Source organism: Patella vulgata, chromosome 7 (assembly GCF_932274485.2).
Source record: "Patella vulgata chromosome 7, xgPatVulg1.2, whole genome shotgun sequence".
Classification (NCBI taxonomy): domain Eukaryota; kingdom Metazoa; phylum Mollusca; class Gastropoda; family Patellidae; genus Patella; species Patella vulgata.
Window position 1 is genome coordinate 60,628,934 of NC_065885.2, and position 7,431 is coordinate 60,636,364.

Here is a 7,431-nt window from a genome sequence, read left to right on the forward strand (position 1 = left end):
TTTTCCCAGTTTGTGCAAAAAAGGTATTTAGTCTTTCGAATGGGACGGAAAAACGAGGTCCTGTGTATAGAATTGGCGTCACGTTGAAGATATCGAAAAACGAGTGGGATGTAGCGCTGCTGTGTGGGCAAAATTCCCATTATAGCACATTTGATTTTGCCAGTTTGTGCAGAAAGGTAGGATGTTAAGCACCATTTTATTAATAGTATTCACAGATTTTATTCTCAACTTTAATCAAATAATTGAATTTATTTTGAAATTTACAAACAGAAACGGAATGAACAGATTGGAATTGCCAGGAGAGTAGTTTGAGTTCACATGGTACCAAAGATCTGACTGACTTGTTATAATATACCTGCAATGACAAAGACGATTAATACAAATTAACATACGAATTAAACAGCTTGCTTGCAGAGGGGGGGGGGGGGGTCGTCTTGAATACAGCGGTCATGGTTACAACGACATCCAAAATTAAACAGCTTGCTTGCAGGGGGGGGGGGGGCAGTCGTCTTGAACGCAGCGGTTCTGGTTACAACGACATCCAAAATTAAACAGCTTGCTTGCAGGGATGGGGGGGGGGGGGGCAGCCGTTTTGAATGCAGCGGTTCTGGTTACAACGACATCCAAACTCTGGAATCCAGTTAAAGTTACAGACGGCAATTCATGTTTTTGCATGTAATCTATCAGGTAATTAATTACAGACCACAGAATTTCTACCAAATCATTCTTTTGATAGTTCAAGACCGCTCTGATTTTGATAAAACTAAAAACAACATAAAAGCGTCGATTCAATGCGTATTGAACGTGTTCTAGTCTCTGTTTCCTAGTCTTCAAAGTACGGAGGATCTGGGTCCGTTGTCAACATTTGCTGAAAAATTCCATTGTCGTGCGTAACCAAGGGTGTTGGATATTGGACTGCCAATGCAATCAAATGGATTTTCTGAAATGGCAATTCTTAAATTAATTTCATGGGCGTGAACATCTTGTTTTGGGGCTAGTTACCTTTCTTATATTTTGTTCACGATAATTAAACGACCGGATAATCTAACCAATGACCTGGTTCACTCGGCAATCCTCGGCAAATTGCAGCCTCGACTGTATAACGGTAAGTGATATGTACCTACGCCTATACCGATTTACTTAGTAGGAAAACTTGCCGGTTTTAAAAGACGTTATCAAAATTGCGTCGTTCGATGCGTGTATATAATTTTCAGTACAAAATTGTCCTTGTTTGAGGAGAATCGGATAAACTTGAAAGCTTCAGACTTTGAAATATTTTTATGATAAAACATTCTTCAAAGGCGTCGTCATGGGCAACGCCTTTGGTAATCCGGGAACTTGAAAGTAGTTCCATTGGCGGACTTCGTCATACAGCCGAGGCTGTAGGGTACTGGAATCTGCTGAGGTTTGCAGGGTGTGACCTGGTTATTCTCAAATATTGACAGCCCATCCAGACTATTCGTGGAATATTTGTCTAAAAGATAGAGACTAGATGTGTTTACGTCTCAGCATTGAACAAGCCTTCCCGGAGTTTACGCTCATGTGACCAAATACAGTTGGTGATCACAAGGTGGAGAATGAAAACATTTGGGGCAAGAGCTTTTAGTTTTCTTGCTCAATCAAAATGGAACGATCTTCCAGTGTTCATCAAAAGTGCTCCTTCTATTGAGTGTTTCAAATCCAGACTTAAAACATACCTATTTCAACGCTATATCTAATTTAAAATTGTGTGTAGAAAGCGCATAGAGCATACTTTAAGTGTGGAATTGACGCTATACAAATGTTCATATTATTATTATTATTATCCAGCATGACGTAGACTGATAACAAGACCAATAATCGAGACTACGTTAATGGTGGCGAGGGTACCCGATACTCAAGAGTATGTGGTCTGGGTCTCCACGTGACAGCGCTTGGCAATCGTCGGAAACGGTTTAGCGCTATTTCATTCAAACATCCAAAACTTAAAGTTTAAAGTAATTTGACTGAAATGTTCATCTTACTTTTTTCCATTTTTGAACTATTACAGCAAGAATGACCAGATCTTTCTCTAAATCTTACATAATGTATCTTTAACTATTCGTCAAGCTGTTGGTGGGATATAATAAATTAAAAAACAAAATAAACGACAACCTACTTAAAACTGGCGGCTGATAGGAAGTAGTGAGATTTTATTTGGTAGGGGGTGGTAATTCGTCTCCGCCTTCTGGTCGTTCTCCTTGGCCTTCTGGCCGTTCTCCTCCGCCTTCTGGTCGTGCACCGAACTCTTCTAGAGCTTTACATAGGTTTTCTACTAATTTACCAGGACCCGTCCTTAGTTCACCTGCTGGTTCACCTTCAGGTCCACCTGACAGCTCATTAAGAAGTCTCTTAAGCTCGTCAAGGGGTTTCTCTTCTTTTCGGGCTTCAGGCCTCTCGGGGTGACAAAATACCATCTTGAAAAATGCACCAAGGGGCATTCTCAGGAAATCTGCGAGTAAATAAGACCAATAAATAAACTACTAGAATACATAACTACACTGTAAAAATGCTTTTTTGGAGAAATTGTGTTAAAAGTGTGAATTATTTCTTCAAATTTTATGTATTTATATGGAATATTCAGTATTAAACAGAAAATGTCCGTGAAATTTAGGGATAAAATGTTTTATAATCGACGTAATTCAGTTATTTTACGGAATAAACTTTGGAATGACCCGGAATTTCCGTGAAATTTAAGGATAAAATGTTTTATTTGATTCTGTTATGTTACGGGATAAACGGTGGAATGACCAGGAATTTACGATTATTTCTGTTTGCAAATCGAACGATAAGCAATCGTATACATATAATCATTCCTAATAATTATCATGTTATAGTATTCATTTCAATTTATTAACCATAATTATGAAGAATCATATTTTGTAACGTTTGGTATATTAATTGTCATGTATATCTAATTTCCATTATTTATAAGATCTATAAAGTTTATTGTTATTCATCATACGTTAATCAGATTGTAAGTATTTTCATAAATGTATAAAAATTTATTTTAACGCTCCGTGTGTATAGGTTTGTATTATCTGATAACCAAGCACGCTTAAATCCCGATAGTATTACCGATTGGCCAGTGTAAGCCGGTTTGTCTCTATGGCAGAGTTTATAATATACCTGCACATTGATGGTATCGCAAGCTTACATCTGAAAGCCTCTAACTGGTCCATTCACTGACGAGTAACGGTTCGTGATACGGTGCGCTCGTCTCTCGATTAGGATATTCCGTATTCTTATATTAGCGGAAAGAGGTTGCGTATAAGGACTGTCTGCGATATCACTTCGGTGAAAGCGGACGTTAAATAAAGCTATTTCACACACGCGTAGAAAGTCAATGGTTAATTCAATGAAATTTTTATCACTTTCATGCTCAGGAAACAAAAATTACCAGGATTATTTTTTCTGTATTTAATTGAAGGAATTTCTGTAAATTACAGGAAAAACAAATACGGATAAAATTTTCCTGGTATTTTTGTTACAGTGTGCTGTCAGTTCCCGCTTACCATATCATCTATGCTGAAACAGGCAAATGAAACCAACTGGTGACTTTGCTGTTTCCAGCTACCAGCGTAGACATCATTTAATATGCGAAAAGCATGGAACTTTTTCCTAAATTGAATTTAGTTTATATGGATAAACCTACCTTTTCCCATTCTTTCTCCAGTTTCTCCCCCGTCGCTGACGCTTCCCTCGTCTGGGCCGTTGGTTTCTGGTGGTGAATCATTATCGCCGGGCCCCTGTCGTCTGGCTAACAAACCTCTTAAAACGTGCTCAAGTTCAGTTTCCTTGGGTCGAGGGTAAGCAGCTACCAGACCCACGCACAAAACACCCAATATAACCAGATTATTCATTTCTAGAAGGACAAAATAGAAACATTAATTAGATGTAATAGACATGAAATGAAATGAAATGGGGTTTAACGTCCTACTGTTCTGATCCGAACTGGGCTAATGAGGACGGGCATACGCCATACCGTGTGCTATGGGGGAAATTTTGCCCGGACAGCGGCGCTACGGTCTACTCTTATATCGAATTCCAACTGTCAGGGGATCTTTTACGTGCACGCCAATGTGTACACGGGATCTCAGTTTTTTTCGTTCCATCCGAACGACTAGACAGTTGTCCCTGTCAGGCCCCCTGTCCTGCATTGTAATACACATATAAACAACATGGACAGAATTTTCTACAATGTTAATTTAACTCTACACTCACGCCAAAATTTGAACTTAAAGTAGATAAGTCTCTAACTCAATATCATCCAAAATCTTCGACATTGAAAACACGATTTATTTGTCGCTTTAAATCAATATTGATGTTGTGATCTTACCGGTAAAAGATGGCTTTCGGATATCCAATATTTAAGACAAAATAAACATTTTACCATTGATACACGAATCGTGTACCGCAGTGCGTTTTAGTGTCATTTGCAACAAGTGACCAGAAAGAACGAGGCTAGACATATTCAACTGGAGAGCCTGCTTAATAGACTGGAATAACCAGACGCTAGAAATTGCTATAGGGTTGAGACACATGCTGTATTTCGCTGGACATAACTGATTTGAAATTAGAGTCAAAACAGAAACAATTGAATGTAAATCAGTTTATATACAATCAGATTACATTATTATATGCGTTTCGACCCATTTGAGTCAATTTCTAGGTCCTAAATATTAGCGATTTAGCTCCTTTAATTTCTACAATCCCGTAGAAATACTAGCACACTTCTACTATCACATCAGGTGAGTTGGATGCCCGATTGGTTAGTGCGCCCGCGTTGCATCATAAGGTCTGTCATTGAGTCAACGGGCGTGGTTTCGATTCCCCGGTTGCACGTGGCAAGGAGTAAGGTCACCTGTTAAACCTCGTGGGTTTTTCTCCGGGTCCTCCGGTTTCCTCCCACTCCCTAAGCCCCCTTCGCGGAAGTGTATTATTGATATAAAATTGAACCATATGTTAATCCCGAAATAACCTAGTTTGTGTCGAGTGGACGTTAAACTTAATTTAGCCATGTTAAACTTTGAACATAATTCAACAGTGAGATGAAAACATGAACTTAATTCAACAGTTGCATCAAAATGTGAACTTAATTTAACGGTTACATACATCAAAATTTGAATTCAAAATAAGAATGAGATGAAGCAGAGAAGAAGGATTTCTATGAATTAAATATCAAAATTATTTTCTTCATTAGCCCAGTCTGTGCAGAACCGTAGGACGTTAAACCCCATTTCATATCATTTCAAACATTATAATGTATTGTCCGAGATTGAATGTATTTTGATGAAAACTGCAATAACCGAACGACTGGATAGTGAAGTCTATATGGGATATGACGATATTAATATGAAGGACTGTTTATGTCATGTAACCCAGTAATACTCAGTGACTGGAACAGCCCATGGTAGCCATTGTGTGCTAATATCAAACAATAGAGACCAAATGACCTTATAAACATCCCCTCAATGGGTGACAATCGAGGCATACCACTTACACCGTCAATATGTATGGATGTGTCTATGCGACTATGTGCGCGTTGTATCATGAGAACTGTCATTGAGTCAACTGGCGGGGTTTCGATTCCCCCGGTTGTACGTGACAAGGAGTAGGATCGTCTGTCCAACCTCGTGGGTTTTCTCCGGGTCCTCCGGGTCCTCCGGTTACCCCCCCCCCACTGCTAAAAACCCCTACGCGCAAGCGAATTATGGAAATAAAATTAAACCATATGTTAGTCCCGAAATGAGCTAGTTTGAGTTTGTGTCGAGTGAACGTTAAACCCCACCTCTCTCTCTCTCTCTGTCTCTCTCTTTCTCTCTGTCTCTCTCTCTCTCTCTCAATAGGCAGATTTACCTCTTGCATAATGTATGTTTCAATACAACCTCAATATATACGGGTTTAAATCATCCATTCAACATCATTTTTTTGTTTCATTTTGGGACTAACATATCATGCAACTTTATTTCAACAATTCGCTTGCGCGCGTAAGGGTCTTTAACAATAGGAGGAAACCACGCGATCGGGCAAGACCACGAAGTTTGATAAATTCCGAGAAACTTCTCGGCCAAACCCGGGATCGAACCGGGTAGGATATTCAACTTCTACGCAATAAATAGATGATTTGCCTTATTTAAACATACATTATGCGAGAGCTAAATCTGCCTTTTGCAGGTCTTTCTTTAGAACTTAAATCTTATCTGAATTATTAATTAGACATTAATTAACTTATCCAGACCATAAGAACTCTCGATGCCATCGCTACCCTGCAACATTTAGCGGATTGGAACACATTTTTCGAAAAATAATTAAACGTAAAAATGGATACTCCAGACTTTGTTTTTATAGTACCGACTTTAGCAATGATGATCGAGGCTAGCATAAAATTCAAAAGCTGATATCTCGGTTCCGAGTTGAGCACATTGACTGACATTTTCAGCATATTCCCTTTACGTTATCTATTTTAGCGATAACTATCAACAGTGTATCTCATCTTCCATAAAGTATCTTTAACTAGCTATATTCCTCGTGGGTTTTCTCCGGGTCCTCCGGTTACCTCCCACTGCTAAAGACACCTACGCACAAGCGAATTGTTGAAATAAAATTAAAACAGGTGTTAATCCCGAAATAACCTAGTTTGTGTCGAATGGACGCTACCCCCCCCCCCCCTCTCTCTCTCTCTTAGCTATGTGCACGTAACTAAGGAATAAATAGAGTAAAAATACTTACCGAGAAAATCTGTCAAACAGTGTTGAGAAATCTAGCTGAAATAATGTGGAGTTCTGTCTGAGTGGCGTCTTATATACAAGTTGCAATGAATAGACAGCTAGTTACCTATAGTATTTATCAAACAATATCTAAAGACGTCAACTTTAACCCTAACTATTTTGACAAACAACAACACGATACCTTGAATTAAAAATACCAACGTTTTTTTAAAGCATCGAGGCCCAATACACATTAAAAAATTACAGTGTTGTTTTCACGGCTATATACTCTGCATTGCTTTCGAATATGGACAGAAGGTTAACGCCACCCTTTACTGCACGGCATACGCGATGTACATAGTGAGACACTTTGCCCGAACAGCGCCAAGCGTTCTTTTACGTGCACGCAAATGTGTACATGTTGTATTTTAGGAACATACTCATCATCAGCAACACACTCGACTTACGGAGCACGTAGGAATATTAGTATCATACTCGACTTCCAGAACATGTACTAAGGTAACTGTCATACTCGACTTCCACAACACGTACGAAGGTCACTATCATACTCGACTTCCAGAACATGTACGAAGATAACTGTCATACTCGGCGGCTTCCAGAACACGCACATAGATAACTATCAAACTCGACTTCCAGAACACGTACGAAGATAACTATCAAACTCGACTTCCAGAACACGTAC

The 7,431-nt window shown here is 39.1% G+C and overlaps 1 long non-coding RNA gene across 1 annotated transcript; it reads right to left on the reverse strand.

Annotated features, from left to right (window-relative positions):
• Positions 1-229: 229 nt before the first annotated feature.
• LOC126827598 (uncharacterized) lies at positions 230-6,905 on the reverse strand. Its single transcript, XR_007682752.2, has 4 exons — positions 6,751-6,905; positions 3,674-3,883; positions 2,138-2,470; positions 230-355 (listed from the first exon to the last, which is right to left on the reverse strand). It is a non-coding gene; the product is annotated as an uncharacterized LOC126827598 (long non-coding RNA).
• Between the last annotated feature and the right edge of the window lie 526 nt (positions 6,906-7,431).